The sequence below is a fragment of the Phyllostomus hastatus genome, unplaced genomic scaffold, assembly GCF_019186645.2.
Source record: "Phyllostomus hastatus isolate PE091 unplaced genomic scaffold, TTU_PhHast_1.1 phas_scaffold_1066, whole genome shotgun sequence".
In the NCBI taxonomy this organism is placed as follows: Eukaryota; Metazoa; Chordata; class Mammalia; order Chiroptera; family Phyllostomidae; genus Phyllostomus; species Phyllostomus hastatus.
The window spans coordinates 21353691-21372816 of NW_025334004.1; positions in this window are offsets into that span (position 1 = coordinate 21353691).

Genomic DNA, 19126 nt, shown 5'->3' on the forward strand with positions numbered 1-19126 from the left:
TGAAATAAAAGATTTGCTGGAGAGATTCAACAGCAAATTTGAGCAGGCAGAATTTAAAAACTGGCAACATTGAAATTAGGTCTGTTGAAATTACCCAGTCTGAAGAACAAAAAGAAAATGATTTAAAAACTTAACAGAGCCTCAGAGATCTGTAGGACATCATCAAGTGTACCAGCTTACACATAACGGGAGCCTGGGAGGAGTGGCGAGAGAAAAGGACAGAAAGAATATTTGATCAGAAACAAGTTCACATAGCTCTGGCTGGTATGGCTCAGTGAGTTGGGCATCATCCCATAAACCAAAGGGTCACTGGTTTGATTCCCAGTCAGGGCACACACCTGGGTTGTGGACCGGGTCCCTGGTAGGGGGTGTGAGAAAAAGAACTCATCAGTTTCTGGTGCACATCATGTTTCTCTCCCTCTCTTCCTCCTTTCCCCATCTCTAAAAAAATAAATATAAGAAATTATAAAAAAACTTCACACAGTTTCTTAATGGAGTTCCAGCACCACAGAGCCCTTTAGGACTATCCTGCAATGCAGTTGAGAAGTAGCACAATAGCATGGTAGAAAGCTGGGCTCAGTTCAAGTCTCAGTTCTGTCCTATAAAATGGAATGAATAAGAGTACTTGCCTCATAAGGATATACAATAAAGATTAAACAAGGCAATGCAAGGAGAAACTAAGCAGAGTATATGTTACATGGTAAATTTTCAATAAAGTTGACTTGTTAAAAAGTATCTACCAATTTATATTATTTGCTATGGGCTGGGCATCATGCCAAGCACTTCATGCCATGACTCTTTTTAGTTCTTGTAACAATCCAATTAGTTACATATTATTATTCCTATTTTCAGATAAGAAATTCAAATTCCAAAGACATTGAGCAGTCTGCTCAAGGCCACACAGTAGTAAGTGTCAGAGCCGTGACTTGAACCCAGGACTGATGCCATTGTTGGTTCCGCAAATCACTAGACTCAGCTGCTGCTCTGGTAGAACCACGTTTCTATGCATTGCAGAGCGTTAGTTCTTCCTGAGTTCATGTGAAACAAAACACTGACAAATTAAAGTCATTAGAAAATTCCAATATTGAGCTTTCTGGTTTTAGACCAATTATAATAATGCATGAGGCATTTTGTAGCTTAGACATACAAGCAACTGGAATTATGGGTGTTGGTGATGAGGAGGTGTTGTAGGCTGAATTTTTCCCCCCCAAATTCATATGTTGGTGCTGTCACTCCTATTGTGACTGTATTTGGAGATAGGAAGGTAATTAAAGTTAATGAGGTTGCATGGGTGATGCCTTAACTCAATTGGCAACTTTTATAAGAGGGAGAGTCACCAGAGCTCTGTAGACCACGTGAGGACACAGTGAGAAGGTGGCCATCTGCACGGCAGCAAGAGGGTGCTCATCAGAACCTGACCATGTTGGCACCCTGATCTCAGACTTCGGCTTCCTGAACTGTAGGAAAATTCATTTCTGTTGTTTCAGCCACTCAGTCTATGATGATATTTTGTTATGGCAGCTGAACTGATACAAGAGGAAAGCACGAGAAACAAGGAGGTGAAGGCAGTCAGATCCTTCTTGTATGTGCACACCCTTTCACATAGTTGGAGTTAGCACAGAAATGTTAGCAAAGAACTTGAGTTGTCAAGCCTGTGTGCGTAATGTTTGTGTAAGTGTGATTCATCACAAGTGGAGTCTCTGGCTAAACAGAATTCCCGGGCATCGGTGAATGAAGGAGTGAGTGCAGCTACCTGATCCTTCTGTATGAGACTGCTAACTGGCCATGGCTTGCCAGGACCAGAGCTAAGTGCCAAGCACCGCTGTGTCTGGAGCAGAGACTCTGAGTGGGGCAGACTGGGGAGACTGATTGGATTGGGGGAGAAGATTCCAATGACAGAGCTTCCAGACTGGGCATTTCTGGGTAATGTGTACACAATGAGGAATTTGGAAAAATTTGGATTTGGGTAAAAAATTATTTAATATATGCAGTGCAGTATGTAGGACACTAGAAACATAAAGGTTTGAAGTAGACCAAGATTGGAGGGGGTCTCAAAAGCCCAAGTTTAGCAGGTGAGCGTCTGAACTAGAAATGGATGATTCTGAGGGAAGGGCAAACTTGCACCACTAATAGAATCCAGAGGATGCATAAAAGGAACAATGCACAGATTTCTGCCACATTTGTTGAGATTTGAGAAAGGCCAATCAATTTATAACACATGGAAACATTTATGCTTTTCTGCAATGTACTATTTGCAAATAACAAAACTGCTTCTCGCTGATTGCCTGGCTGTGATGTATGTGGCAAGGACGAAGCAAGTGTTTTGACCACATTTTAAGGAGAGAAAATTCATATTCATTCATTTGTTTGGGCCAGAAACTATGTTAGGTGCTGGCGATACAAGAATAAGCAAGATAGACATGATTTCTCATAATGCTTACAGTACAGTGATAGTTTTTTAACCTCTTCCACTCACTCATCCTGTGAACATGTTTTCTTCTTGTTAGCATCCACTGCCTGCAAAGCCACATCCTAAGTTTTCTCACACCCTCTGCACAAACACCTTTATAACCAATGTAAACAGAAATTTCCTCCTTACATATACTCTATAATGTGCCACTTTCCTGGGTGACAGCCTAGGAATTGAACCTATGATTATAGAACTGAGAGTACTTGGTGTTTCTGCAGTCATTTTCTTCGGGTTTCTGGAGAAGGAAAAGCAAGCAGTAGACTGTCGATGCTTCCGTAGGCCCTGAGCTTTCTAAAATCCATTTTCTGGACTGTTTTGTTTTAAATTAAGATTCACGCTGAGTTGAATGAGTTAACTTTTGGAAAGCCACTAACAGTATGCTTGAGGTGGAGTAGAGAGTAATGCCAGTCAGTGTCATTTTACTGAAAATAGAGCTAGTTATGTTTCAGCTGTGCTAGCATTCCCACCTCTTTGCTGATACAGAGAAAACCTGTCAGAAATACACAAAAAAATTATAGACACCATGTAAATATGAACTTTGGCTCACAGATTTGCTTATACGTGACCAGGTAAATTTCTTTTAACCCATATTAAAGAAGTCTCTGTTCTCATCCTTGAGACAGGGCAGCTGGTGTTTAGGGCAGAGCTGAGAGCAGGTGGAAACATGCTTGCGGCTGATGAGCATGCCTGAGATTCGCCTGTGGCCTGAGCAAAGCCAGAAACCAGGGCCTTGAAGTTAGCCAGTGAACAAACCCCCTAGTAGTGCCTGATCATTCACTCACTCAGTGGTTGGGAACTATCTCCCTCCAGGAGCCGATCATTAAACTGCAACTTTCTTTTCCAGTTCTAGAGAAAAGGCTAGGATTTATGATCAAAATGGTGGCTGTTTACTCCCAGCACCGAGGCACTTTCTTAGCCAGAGCTGGTGGCCTTTGAACACATTCTAGAAAAGCAAGGTGGGAGATGTTATAGAAAGAACACAAGACTTGGAATTAGGGTTCTAATCATAGCTGTTTCTTTTGTTTTATTGTTGTTTGATTAAAGTTGTTCCAATTTTTCCTCTGTTGCTCTCCCCTGCCCCGCTCAGCCCCCACAGTCAATCCCTGCCCTGTTGTCCATGGCTATGGGTCCTTTATACATGTTCCTTGGTGACCCTTCCACTTCTTTCCCCCATTAGCCTACTACCCCCTCCCTTCTGGTCATAGTCAGTTTGTTCTTTATTTCCAAGTCTCTGGTTCTATTTTGCTCCTTTGTTTGTTTTGTTCATTAGATTCCACTTATAAGTGAGATCATATGGTGTTTGCCTTTTGCCACCTGGCTTATTTCACTTAGCATAATGCTCTCCAGTCCCATCCATGCTGTTGCGAAAGGTAGGAGCTCCTTCTTTCTTTCTGCTGCATAGTATTCCATTGGGTAAATGTACTACAGTTTTTGATCCACTCATAGCTGGTTCTTATTAGCTACATGACCTCAAACTAATACGTCAGCCACTAGTTTCAACATCTGTATGTTGAGAATCTCTGCCTTACCTAATTCCCAAGGCCACAGAGGTGTTTTCTCGTGAATAATTTCAAACATACAAAAGAAGGGAGAACAGTATAGTGAAAACCCATAAATACATTCAGATTTAATAATTTCCTAGGTTTTGCCACATTAGCTTCCTTTATCTCCCCTTTCTTTTTTGCTATGTAGTTTAAAGCAAATCTCACACCTCATGTCATTTTACCTCTTTATACTTTAATATGCATTTTCTTATATAACTTCAATTCTATTAGCAGCTCTAACAAAATAATAATTCTTTGACTTCTCTTATGATCCACTGCATTCACGTTTACTGATCACAGCCAAAATGTTTGCTTTTATACTTGACTTGTTCAAAACAATATTCAAATGAGATCTACACATCTTATTTGCTTATGTCTCTTAGAATCTTCTAATCTAGAGCAGCACCACCTCCATCATTTTATTTATTTTTTTATTCCACTGTCTTCCTGAAGAAAAAGATTTAGAAAATTTCACATTCTCAATGATTTTGCTTGTTTCTTCATGGTAGCATTTAATTTATTTCTCTATACTCTGTATTACATACATTTAGCTTTGAGGGTTCAATCATATTCAAGTTTGGCCTTTTATTTTAATGAATGCCTAATGGGTGGTTTTGTCACAGGAATAATGCTTAAATTGGCCAGTGGGTTCAGATGGTTAGAGCCATCCACAAAATTCCTCATACATTTAAAAAGTGTTTTTATTCATTGATAATCTTTAGCCAAATTAATCATTACATTAGAAATTGCAAAATGTTGGTTTCTTAATCGTCATTTCTTTAATCCTTCCACACTTATTAACTGGAATTCTTTAAAAGAAGTACTTTTTGTCAGGGCACATTCCTGGGTTGCAGGCCACGGCCCTCAGCAACCGCACATTGATGTTTCTCTCTCTCTCTCTTTATCCCTCCCTTCCCTCTCTAAAAAAATAAATAAATAAAATCTTTTTTAAAAAAGAAGTACTTTTCCTCATTACCTAGGGGTAGTTGGTGATACTGTGTATCCAGTATCCAGAAAAGGGAGAGAAAATGTTTAATTATTTCCCCGTACTTGTCAATTTTCAAGGTGAGGAGTTGCTTCAAATGTTGACCAATGATGCTTTTTGTATTTTGGTGGGAAGAGGATGCAATTTTTTTAACTATTATTAAGACCTATAGATCTTACAAATTCACTGAGGATTTTATCAATTATAATTTGTTTCATGTTCAGACATCCCATCTTTGGTTAGCAATAAACCCTTTAACCTGGTCCCTGTGTCCTTTTGATGTGACTTCATCAGTCTTTTATAGCTCCTTTGCTCCCAACGTACGAAAATATGGCCCAGGCTTGGCCTTACCATTTCTGGCTTCTGCTCTGGAATCAGCCATTCCACCATGGAGTTCTGATTCCTTTTAGTGGGGGCACAGTCAGTTTTCATAAAATGGGATCATGATAAAAATGTAAACACTGAAGTGCCTGGATCCTTGTTGATATTTTCTTCTTCTATGCCACACCCTGATTGTAAGTGTACACTGTGAATATTCCCTAAGATGATGACGATGTCTAGTTCACGACTAAATCTCTAGGGCCTAGAGCAGATCCGGAGACATGCCTGGGTGCCCAATAACTAACTCTGTTACAGGAAGGAATTTGTTCATGCTAAGATGACTTTACTGTCTCTCTTCTTCCTGAATCAGAATCACTTTTTGTATCTTTCATTGTAGTTTATATGTCTATTAGTTTGTAGCACCTGATATGCTGGCCACATATAGGCCTGCACTAAATATTGTGGAACCAATAAGCAAATGAACACATGATATTATAACACTCTTTTACAAATCCATCAGTGACTCTCCTTGCTCTTGAATATATTTTAAGTTCCTTAAAGTGGTATATGAGGCCCTGTGTCATCCGGCCCTACCCATTAATCTTTTCAGCTCTGTCTTCTGTTGCTTTTCTTCATGCCCACCCAGCTCCAGCTCCTCAGACTTTCTTTCAGTTCATCGAAGGTACCTCCTTCTGTCCTGCCTTTGAACCTTCACACGGACCCTTCTCTGTCTGACATGATTCTCTTCTTTCACCTTTTCCTTATCCCTTCTTTCCATTCAACTCCAACTCACCTATGGATCCCCTCTTAAAATAATCTCTTCTAAGATGCCTTGCATGACTGTCTCTCCCCCAGACTCTCTTGCTACCTGTCCCCACTATTTGTTACTATACCATCAGACTAGTACGTACTAGCACTGTGTCATGACTTGTTTAATGTCGGTCTTCTCTCCTAGACCACAAGCTCAGTCAGGGCAGGAATCGTGCCTGTGTAGTCGAACACTCTACCCCCAGTCCCTACGTAAGAGCCCAGTCAGTACTGGTTACAACAATAGGTATTGGTAGCTGCTAAGCTCCTGGAATGCAGGAACAATTCTATTTCCACCTTTATGTTCTTTTTAGTTTCTACAATCATTTGGGTTATTAGAAGAGATTTAGGAAATGTTGGGTGAGTGGCTATATACTGTCCCTAATCACGGCATTCAGCTATCCTAGCTATGCAGAGAAAAACATTTCCTGGCACAGACCACCACTAGAGTCCAGATATTCTGAGTCTTGGGTATTTTTCCTCCTGATGGCTTGAAATCCAACTGTATCTTTACCTTCCCATCATCAGCTCTAAGTAACTCCGGTACCAAAGAGCCAGAAGGTTTTGAGGCTGCTACACTTAGGCCTGGTGGCACCTACCTCTTGTATACGTAAGTACCAGTATTTCATCTTTATGACCATGCTCTATGGCGGGGAGATAGGTGAGCGCAAGCTGGGAAAGAACTGTGCTCCATCCAGGATGATTTAGCTTTTAGAAATCATTGTTATATCCCACAAGTCCCTTTCAGCAGCTGCTTAGTGAGAGAACAACTCCATATTCAGTTGCAGCCACAGCCAGGAAAGGAAAGTCTAGTGACACCTACTGGGTACACGTTAGAATGCCTTGTTTACATAAGAAAGAGCAAATGTGATCTCCATGAACAGCATGCATTTTGAAAAATACTGTCAACCTTAGTGGGAACTTTTATTACTGAAAGAACCATCCCATTCCATTAGGACAGGGTGCTCATGGGTGGGCCAGTTGCAAAGCAGGAGATAAAGATGCTTAAAGAAACCATCACAGCAGATGCCTCGATGCTTAATCTATTGCTGTGGAGAATTCCATATCCAGAAGGCAGTTTATCGCCCATGGGGATAAGATGGACTGAAGCAGAGTGGGGAAGAGGCATGTCTTTGGTGCATCCATTGGTACCTGAGCACTTACACATTTGTGAACACAGGTTCAGGCTAAGAGAGAGTTAAAACCTCAGACTTTGGAATCAAGCAGATATGGACGCAAACTCTAGCTTTACTGCATATCAGCTACATAGTCATGGACAAGTTCCTTAACTTCAGTGAGCCTTAGTTTCTTTATCTGTAGAGTATAATAATAATAAATAGTATCTATTTGGTAGGATTTTTGTGAGGCACAAGTGAACAGTACATGCAAAGCACTTACCTCATTTACCCATTCCATGTGGACTTACTAAGGTAATATTGAAAATACTTACCTCTGTAAGAAAACCTCTTACAGTGCTATTGTGATATGATTTTGCCCACTAATTATATAAAGATGCAAAATACACAGTGCAGATTATTAAAGAGATTGCAGCCTAGCTGGGGAAACCAATGTGTAAACACCTAACTAGAATCCAAGCTGGCTAGTATTCCAATAGGTCTATGAGAAACAGAGGTGGGAACAGTGAAGTGTGTCTGAGTCAGGGAGAAGGAAGATCGGTAATGGGGCTGGGCCATGAAAGATGAAAAGGATGACAACCAAGATGGACAGGAGAGAAGGAAGAGCAGGTTACATGTTTGGAGGCATGAATGTGAAGAGCTTGTTCAGGGGACATGGGGTTGCTTGATGCAATGCAAGTGAGGAAACTTTGGGTAGGACGAAACTCAGTGCATTCAAGGACCTAAAAAAAGCCATAGTGACTCAAGCCTAGTTGGCAGAAGCAAGAGGGGAACAGAGGCTCTGGAGGAAGGGTCCTTGGATGCTCTATGAAACAAGTAATGCGCAGTGACTGTTTTTTCTGCCCAGTGTCCACTTTTCTATTTTTTTAAAAAAGACAACCTGGTTTTCCTTAGGGGGGTAATCCCTCCTGAACTTTCTGTCTACGGGATTTGGGTGGAAACTAACCACATACACATATTCATTTTCAAGGGCAGTCATGTGATGTAGGCCTGGAAAATGAGCATATTGCATCTGCCTGACCACAGCGATTGGTTCAGAGATTAGTGATGCCACCTAAGTTAGTCCAATCAGAGTGAACCCCTGGGCCAACAAAGACTACAAACTGCATTTGATTGCTGTAAATATGTGCAAGCCTGAGCCGCCAGGGGTCACCGCATGTCCAGTAATAAAGGCAATAGGAACAAAGAAAAGTAGAGATATGGACAGAGAAGGACTAAGCCCTGATTATGTTTTGGACTCCTGGATCCAGCCATACCTGATGGATTTTTTCAACACCTGGTCTTTCCAATAAATGCATTTTTTTTGGTTAAGCCACACTAGTTGGCTTGCTATCATTTTCAACCAACAGGTTCCTGATGAATAATACTTCCTAACCATTAAAATGAAGTTGTAACTTCTAGAAACTACTGATATATCTATCAAAAAAATCAGAGATTTCTCTATTTCACCAATCCACATTTTTGAGATATGAACTTTGTAATCCCACAGGGAGAGAAAACAATAGACTCAACAGGTAAGTAAGAAAGTTATAACTGATTTGCAGCCCTATAGCCAGTGTTTAAATCAATAATGCATGTCATTTTCAGGCCATTAAGATCTGAAAACTATTTTTTATGAGATTTAACGACTCTTCCAGGGCCTCTGCTTGTTGCTGGCCATGTTTTCCTTGCTGAAGCCCCACAGAATGTCCAAGAAGAGAGAAAAGAGAGATAAAAGAGGTCTTCACTATTGGCAGCTTTGATTACAGCCCCAGCAAAACATTACATTTGGAAATCAGCATGTTTTCATATTGAGCCTGGCAGCCAGCCAGCTAACAAGAAAGAACTGTTGCTCCGGACGAGGCCGCAAGCACAGAGGCTGGTGCGCCTTCTCTCCGCCGCCCCAGCTGGAACCGCATGCTACTCAGCAGGACGCGCATCTGCGTGGGGTACCCGGAGGCTTCAGAAAAGTCAACTATTTATGAAAGGAAGTACGTGGGCACAAGAGATCACATTTCCTCTGTCTTTGTCATTGTCGTCATTGTTGTTGTTGTCGTCGTCATCATCATCATCATCATCATCAGATAACTGCAAAGATTGAAACATTACCTTGGTCACCTCACCTAAAAAACAAGGCTTCTGTTTTGAAAGGGAGGAGGGTCAATTTCAGGAGAGCTCAGCATCAATCATGAATCCTGAGAATTGACGCCCCCCCAAAATAAAGACCACACGCAACCACAGTGCCCATGCGTGTGTAACGTGCACATTCCATGTGTCCCATTGAGTCTTTATTCTGACTGTACAATTTAAAGAGGTAAATTCCACAGCAGAGGACAAATGCTCTTTTCCTGGCTGAGGAAGCAACACACGTGCCTAGCACAGGTTTAAGGTATTTTCTTTGTTTTACAGAATCTTATAACAGAAAGTGGTTTTATTTGTTTTTTTTTTAATCAAATGTGAGAAAAACATCACAGCTTCAACTTTTCCCTAAACATTGGTGGATGTTTCCGGACCCAGCACAACTCCATACAGCTACTGTATTCTTGATCAACTGCCAAACCTAACACCGTGGAGTGTTTGGGTCAAAGAGATGCTTGTTTCCCTACAAGCCTACAGAAACGGAAGAAGAAAAATCTAACAGTGTGCATGTGTCCGTGTGTTTGTGAGGACTGACGTCATGTTATTTGCTGTTATGGCATGCTGTATTTTCTTCTTCATAGCATTTCCACAGCGGTAATGAAGGAATGTGTTGTACACGGCTCTTATTTCCTACTTGCCTCTGACAATGGACTAGAAGTTTCATGGGAAATGGGCTCAGGTCTGACTTACTCATTTTAGACCTTCCTGTGCCCATCCCAGAACTGGGAGCATAGAATGCACTTTTTAAATATTTGCCAAATAAATGACTGAAGGAAAGAGATAATGAGAAGAACAGAGGGAAAACCTCTTTTAAAATGTTGAGAAGATGATTAGAAAAATAAACATATTATAAATTTTGTGTGGGCGTGTGTTTATATATCAGGTATATATATATAAAACCAACCTCATCTTGAAGAAAGAGGAACAGCAAAGGCTATGGGTGCAGAGAGAAGAGGCCATGGTTATAGGGACAGCAAGTGTTGATTGAACTCCATCCTGGAACAAGAACAGTGCTTGGCTTATAAGAAATATACTCCTTATCCAGAAATATTGGTTAAGACATTCATGAAAAGATTGAATAAAAAGAAACTTAAAGCACATGTTCTTTTTTTCAGTGACTCCCTCCCCGAGCTATCAGGAAGTGGCCACCCACCTAGATGCAGCAGGATAATATTAGTCCTCTTGAAACTGACTAAAATCGTGATCTTTGCGCCTTCTGCATGAGAGTCACTCTGGAGACTTATTAAAATGCAGAATCCTAGGCCCTACATATGACCTGCAGAACACGAATTTATAGGCTGGATTCTAGAGGTTATTCGACTTCCTGGTTGATTCTTTCATACCTTAAATTTGGGGAATCTTGGCCAAGTCAACAAGGGTAACCTGCTTTAATATCATGGCTTGATACAGCAAGCCCTAAACTGCCATATTTAATAAATTGGATTAAAATATGATTTGAAAATTTGCCAGTGACTTTGATCAAAAATGTAAAATATTTTCTCAATGTCTTTAGTATTTTTAAATTGAGTGCTGGCTTATTCTGGTATTTTCATTTTTTATGAAATGGTTACCAAATCTGGAAAGAGGACATCAGGGAGTGAGAGAAGAAAAATGTGAGGGACGCAAGAGAGATAGATGGGGAATAAATCATGCAAGGTTATTTTAAGAATATTTTTTCAACTTTCTATCAGGATGGGAGCATAGATAAATCAGCTCACCTTCTTGCACAACCACATCAAAATTACAACTAAAATATAGAGCAATCATCACCAGAACCGTGAGTAATGGAGTTGAATGGAAGTCTGGCAACTATGGAATTAAAGAAACCACATCCATCCAGGCTGGTGTGGGGGGTAGAGATGCGAAATGGTCTGGTCTCACACCCATGTGTGTGGTGGATAAAATTTCAGAAAAGATATCTTGGGAGTTAGGAGTCCTAGCCCCACACTGAGATCCCAGACCAGAGTTCCAGTACCAGAAAGATAAGTCCCCATAACTCCTGGGTATAAAAACCAGTAGAGATTGAGTTGGTAGAAGAAACTTCTGGAGTCCCAAGCAGTTCCTCTTAAAGAATCCACACACAGACTTACTCAGACTCACTTCCTCTGAGATCCAGCACTGGGGTAGTAGCTTAAAAGGCATCAGTGGCATACAGGGAGAAACTGAAGTGTCTCGCATTAGGATGAGAGCTGAGGGACAACTTTCTCCCAGACAGAAAGGCAGGAGCCATTGTCCCCTTTCTGAACCCTCCTCCCACAGAGTCAGAGCTGGCAGGCTGGTGCCATATATGAGACTCCATCAACCTGGCTAACACTGTTTGCTCTGCCCTGGAGATCCCCAGAGACTCTGTCTCACCCAACTTACAGGTCCACCCAAGCTGCTTTTCTGTACGAATGGCTGGATCTTGGCTCATGCTTCACAGCTTCCTAAATTCACTCAAACAAGCAACAGCCAGCCTCAGTGAGCCCTCAGCCCCCCAATCTCTTCCTAATTGGCCCCAGGACTGGCACTAGTAGCAGCCAGCCTAGATTCACAGCTTAGCCTCACCTGGGTCTCCCCAAGCCCAGCACAAGTAGCAGTCATCTCTGATTGCTTTATAGCTCATGTAGGATGGTCCTGGGGAGAACACAGGTGGAGGCTGACCTTGACCTGTACCACTCGGGGAACCTCAGGGCCTGTGCACCCAATGGACAGCTACAGACCATGTTGGAGTATCACCACCCTGTTCCTGGACAGCTGATCCTCCACAGAGGGTGAAGATTGGTGGTCAGTAGTCACAGCCAGTCCTTGCAGCTGACTGGCCTGGGTAAATCCCTCCTATGGCAATGCCAACAGCAATCAAGGCTCAACTACAAGAAAAGGGTGTACTCAACCCATATGAAGGTGCACCTTGAGTACCCAGCTTGGGTGATAGGGGAGGCTGTGCCACTGTAGCCTACAGGACACCTACTACATTAGACCACATTACCAAGACAAAGAGTCATAGCAGCTCAACCTAATACATAGAAACAAACACAGGGAGGCTACCGAAATGAAGAGGCAAAGAAACATGGCCCAAATAAAAGAATTGATTAACTCTCCAGGAAAAAGAACTAAACCAGGCCTGGCTGGCGTAGCTCAGTGGATTGAGCATGGGCTGAAAACCAAAGCATCACAGGTTTGATTCCCAATCAGGGCACATGCCTGGGTTACAGGCCAGGTCCACAGTGGGGGCCATGTGAGAGGCAACCACACATTGATTCTCTCTCTCTCTTTCTCCCTCCCTTCCCCTCTCTAAAAATAAATGAATAAAATCTTTAAAAAAAAACTAAACCAAATGGAGATAAACAACCTATCAGTTGCAGAGTTCAAAACACTGGTTATAAGGATGTTCAGGGAACTTAGTGTGGACCTCAATAGCACAAAAAAGAGCCAGTCAGAAACACAGAATACACCAACTGAAATAAAGAACAATTTATAGGGAAACAATAGTAGAGTGGATGAAACTGAGACTCAAATCAATGATTTGAAATATAAGGAAGAAAACAACAACCAATCAGAATGAGAAGAAAAAAGAATCCAAAAAAACACACACAAAAACCAAAAAACCAAGAATAGTGTAAGCAGCCTCTGGGAAAACTTTAAGAGTTCTAACATTCACATCATAGGGGTGCCAGGAGGAGAAAAGAAAGAGCAAGAAATTGGAAACTTTTTCAAAAAAATAATGAAAGAGAACTTCCCTAATTTGATGAAGGAAAGAGACATGCAAGTCTAGGAAGCACAGAGAGTCCCAAACAAGAGGGATGCAAAGAGGTCCACCTCAAGACACATCATAATTAAAATGCCAAATGTTAAAGTTAAAGAGAGAATCCTAAAAGCAGCAAGAGAAAAGAAGTTAGTTACCTAAAGGGGAGTTTTCATAAGACTGTCAGCTGAGTTCTCAAAAGAAACTTTGCAGGCTAGAAGGGATTGGAAAGAAACATTCAAAGTCACGAAGAACAGGGACCTACAGCCAAATTTGCTCTACCCAGGAAAGCTATCATTTAGAATCAAAGGGCAGATAAAGAGCTTCCCAGACTAGAACAAAACTAAAGGAGTTCATCATCACCAAACCATTATTACATGAAATGTTAAAGGGACTTATACAGGAAAAAGAAGAGGATCAAAACCATGAACAATAAAATGGCAATAAATACATATCTATCAACAATGAATCTAATAAAACAAACTAAGCAAAGAAGAACAACAGAGTCGGAATCATGGATCTGGAGGACATTTTTATGGGTGCCAGGTGGGAGGAGTATGTTAGGGAATGAGTGAAGAGGCGAAGGGATTAAGAAGTACAAATAGGTAGTTACAGAATAGCCATGGGGATGTAAGGCACATATAGGAAATGGAGTAGCCAAATAACTTATACACATGGCCCATGGAAATGAACAGTGGTCGGGGGATTGCCCGAGGGAGTGGGGGAGCTGGGTGAAGGGGGCCAAGGGGGAAATTTTGGGGACAATCATAATAGCATAATGAATAAAATATAATTAAAAAGAATATTTTTCTTACTAATGGGCATTCACTGATCATATTTAAGCAGCGGCAAGAAAGAGTCCTCTTTTTCTTCTAGCATTTGTGAAAGCTCTGGGACAGGAAAGAGAATAGTTGAGGGAAGGGGATGGGAAGGAATAATAATACAGAGGAGGAATGGTAACAGGTGGTAGGTTCCTGAAGGGCTGCAGGTGAGAGGAGATGGTGGGTTTGGATTAATGTGGTGATAGAAGAAATGTAGTCAGGTACAACTTTAAAAGATAGAAGAGGTAGAATTCACAAACCTTGGTGATTGATTGGATGGAGGAAGAAGCAATAGGAATGACTTCCAGGTCTTTGACTTGGGCAATTGGATGGTGATGGCACTTACTTAGACAGGAAAGCCTGAAGGAAGATAATCAGATGTGTGTGGTTAAGAAGACATGGGAAGAATTTATTAATTTAATTTTTGCATGTTTGGAGTTTGAAGTGGCACCAAAAGATTCAAGCAGAGATTCTCCTGGCTGGCGTAGCTCAGTGGATTGAGCGCAGGCTGCGAACCAAAGTGTTGCAGGTTCGATTCCCAGTCAGGGCACATGCCTGGGTTGCAGGCCATGACCCCCAGCAACCGCACATTGATGTTTCTCTCTCTCTCTCTTTCCCCCTCCCTTCCCTCTCTAAAAATAAATAAATAAAATCTTAAAAAAAGATTCAAGCAGAGAAATCTGGTATATGAATACACCTAGAATATAAGGAAAATGTCTGACTAGGATCAGAAACATAGTGTTAGGCTTCTCCAGAAAATGAATGATAATTAAAACTATAGTTATATAGGGACAGCGAGAAAAGTGGGTCTAGGGCAGCAGCCTGGAAACAGCAACATTTAAAGGATCAGCAGATGAAGAAGAGTATAGAAAAGGGACAGAAAAAAAACATCCAGAGAGGTAAAGGACAGTGAGAAGAATAAGGCAGATAAGAGAATATTGGACTGGCCAAAAAGTTTATTTGTTTTTTTCTGTATGATGGTCCTAGTAGTGTTTAGTTGTCTTTAATTTCATTCAAAACAATTTTGTTAGATTGTATTGTGACAGTTGTCTTATCAGCAGCATTTAAAAAGAACTTATCAAAACTGGTACATTTTTGTGTAGCCGTTTTAATATTGAAGATGGAAGAAAAAATGCAACATTTCTGGCATATTATGCTTTATTATTTCAAGAAAGGCAAAAGCACAATGAAATGCAAACTAAATAAAAGAATTGTGCAGTGCATGGAGAAGGTACTGTGACTGACCAAGTGCATTAAAATGGTTTGTAAAATTTTGTGCTGGAGATTTCTTACTGGATGAGGCTCCACAGTCGGATAGACCAGTGGAAGTTGATAGTGATCAGATTGAGACATTAATTGAGAACAATCAGCATTATACCACATGGGAGATAACAGACATACTCAAAATAGTCAATAAAGTTACTGGTAAAAATGAAAAATATGTCTTTTGTTTTATGGGAAAAAACAAAAGAGATTTTTTGGCCAACCCAATATTTTTAGATGAAAGGAATAAGGTGATAATGCTGTGAGATCAAGTCCAGAATAACTCTATCTACAAGCATACAAAAAACATTCACAGAAAGGAGGTGAGAAAAACTTGATGTTGTAAAAAAGTAAATTAAATAGTAGAGGAAGCACCAATAGTGATAAAATGCAGAACATGATCCAGTTCAAAGTTGCAAAGAAGTATTTTGTTTTTCCAGAAGAAGTGGAGTATGAGTTCGTTTTTGATGAGTATTTGTTCCAGATAAATGCAGAGAGGTTTATGTTGAATATTAAGTCTCAAATATTTTGGGATCTCAAACCCTTTATGACAATGTATAATAGTGTAACATCTATTTTAATGATGGCCACTGCTACATATTATCTTATTTTTTAATGACTATTTATTATTTTTAAGCTCTCCATGATTTGTTCAGCAAACTTCTGTTAACAGTCTCTAATTTCACTTGACTAGATAGCTCTCTAATTTTAAATCCTTTTAAAATTCAAGCCATCCTCTCCCCTTTCCTTTTTCTAGGTCCCATAGTCCCTTTGGTTAAACATGTTCCTTTTACCTAAAATTCTTCTTAGATTTTTTTGTGATTGATATAATTGGATCTCTTTAAATCTCAAATAGCAGAACATTCTACAAATCAAAAACTATCATATGCGAGAAGTAGAACATTCCTTATTTGTGATTTAGTCCCCCATTTCCCAGGGAGCAGAATTTAGGCCTAGACAGGTACATGAACTTACTCAAGGGCACACAATGGAAAAGTAGATCAGGTAACTGCAGTCTAGGACTCTTAACTGTCTTTCAGACAATGCTCTGTTTCCTTGCTGTATCTTGCCACTGGTCTTCCTGCAGGTAAAACTTGGCCATAGTGATTGGTTCAGATTATGGACACATGGAACAATCAGACTCAATTCCAGAATTTTGATTGAGGTATTGGGGAAGCATACTCCCTTTTTCCATTCTATTTGAACTCGAGCTACCATCATCTTACTCTTTAAAGAGAAGAATTTGTCCCAAAAGGGAGCTAACACAGCTTGAGATAAAGACAAACGACAGAAAGAAATCAAGTCTTAGGGTCATGGTATGAGCCAGAGGTCAAGCCGTGCTTGACAAAAAGCCCCATCCATGAAGGTGTCACCTAAATGGCACTCACATTTCTCTTTTGCATAAACCACTTTGTATTGTGTTCTCTTGTGACCGAAAGCGTCCTGCTTAATACCTCTTTAACCTTTCCACTGCCCCTCAACTATGAAAGCCGGATGACCCTCATGAAGGTGAGGAGCACGGGTTGTATGGAGTCTGAAGCCATTAGGAGAGTCACGAGCAATCTTTTATTTCAAACCAAGTTTTCCATTCTCCCTCCGCTTCTTTAGAAAGGTCTGGCTCGAACCACCAGACGCACCCAGTTCTGCCCCTTCTTTTCCTTCATTATGAAACCTGGGCAAGGAGGCTGGAGCTCTTCTAACCTCTGAGGAAAGTAATTATCGGACCCTGGTGCCCATGCTGGGAACGAGCTGGCTCAACCTGCCCCAGAACTATACCAAGGAGCCCTTGGAATCAACTTATCATCTCCCTGCTGATTACACCCAAAGACGGTTTTCAGAAATAAGAATTTTGCTCAATAAGAAAAGGCTCCCAAAGTTTTGGCATGGTTTCCGTCATACTAATTATGGATTTAAAGCGAGAGAGTCAGCATCAAATATCTCTACGCAAAGGAAAAAGATAAGAAAGTGACTTGAGGGTGGGAAGGGCACAGGTCTTAGACCAGAAAACCTCAGTCTGGTCTGAATTCTGCCCCTTCCTAGCTATATAAACTTTCTCATCTCTGGACTAGAGCCTGGACCACGTGTCTGTATACCTCTGGGCTTTTATCGTTACAATAAAGGAGCAGGATTATTTTTGGTTGTTTGGTAGCTACTTGCATTAAAAAGAGTATGTCAGAATCACCAAGATAGTTCATTTCAGGGTCAGGTAATCCAGGATTCTCACACTGCATTTCACTACCTTGCACAAGTACCCTAACCTCCCTGAGCATCTGTTTCATGATCTAGAAGTTGGGGGAAATAAAGGTATTTATATTTTAGGGCTGTTCTAAGGACTAAATAAGATTATACACATAGAATTTAACTCATAAGTTATACAAATTGTCACAATTGACTTATAATTTTATAAAAGCCCCCAAAGAAGTAATGAAAGCTAAACTCTTTTAAAGCCAGGAGCCCTGTTGTTTGATGTGTTTCAGGTATTGCTTAAAAATACAAAACCTGGCGTAAGCATATGTGGGAGGTGGGGCGGGGGTGGTCATCTTTATATTCCTTTCTCTTTTTTTACTGTATAAGCAAGTTAACATATTGACTTCTTAATTTTTATAAATTAAAAAAATAATTATTACATGAGAATGAAAGAAGAGATCTTTCCTGAGTAGGGCCTCTGTCACAAGGTGTTAGCAGTAGAAAGGTAAAAGTTTCCTGGGTCTCCCCCCACCACCACTCCCCAGATTCTGCCCTCTGTTCGTGAGTTTGGGTTTGTCAGGGTATGTGGCCTCTACAGCTGCCTGGGAAGTCAGCTTGTCTTCACATGTCAGGTGTTAAACTCTTCCTGCTGACGGTGCAGCATGAGACAATTCAGTATAAATCCCATTCCCCCCTATACCCTTCTCCTAGCACCCCAGAATTTGACTGTCTCAGTTTAAAAAAAAAATGTTTAGTCTTAGCACAACATTGTCTGAAAAATGCATATTTCTGCATTGGATAACTTAAAGGTGTTAGACAATGATAAAATATATCCATTAAATTTTATATTTTTTAGGAGACAGAAGAAATCTTGATTTTGACATCTGGAAAGTTTTTCATCTTTTTTACAGCACCTAGTCTCAACTGGCTTCTTGAAGAAATATAACAGACACAATTGCTTTAGAGAACAGCGAAATTATACTTCAGACAGCAATGAGAACACATCTCTTCTCAGCAGCGTTGCACTTCTAATCAGTCTTAAGTAATAGTAAAGAGGCATTTATCTGGAGCATAATTCACTCTTCACACAAAGAAGAAAAAGAAGACTAGAATAATTTACTACATTGATATCTCTAACCCAAACATGAAACAGGAGGAAAACCAACGTTTCATCTCACATGAGATGCTGATTTGTGGGAGAAAGAGAGTAATTAATTTCTCTTTTTGTGGGACATAAAAGTATCTGAGAACAAATCACTGTGATTGCAAAAACAGTACAGAAAGAGAAACAAGCCCCATGAAGATACCTTCGATCTCAAAACCTTCTCTATTTTTTGGGGCCTGGAGAAAGTAAGACACTACCCTCATCCCAGTGAAACATAATGAACGTAGGTTCTTGAAAGTGTTGTAGCCTCAGTTTGAATATTAATGTTCCCTCCTGCTGGAAATGTTCTGTATCAGACCCTCTTTCCACTGCACACTTTTTAAATGTAATTACCTCCTTTGCACACAAAAGAAATTAAAGCACAGTTCAAAAAATGCTGAGCTGCTGTGGGATCTTGGCATGGAGCTAACGTTTTGCTCAAAGTTTCTCCAGTTCATGTTGAAAGTTTATTTCTCTGAAACAGATGGTAGCTTTCCACTAAGGCCCATATGAAATGGGAGTTCATGTCCTACAATTCATTAGTTCTGGGTCATTCTAATCTAATTTCAGTCATGAGTGTTTTCCTCAGATGCCGATTTTTGGATT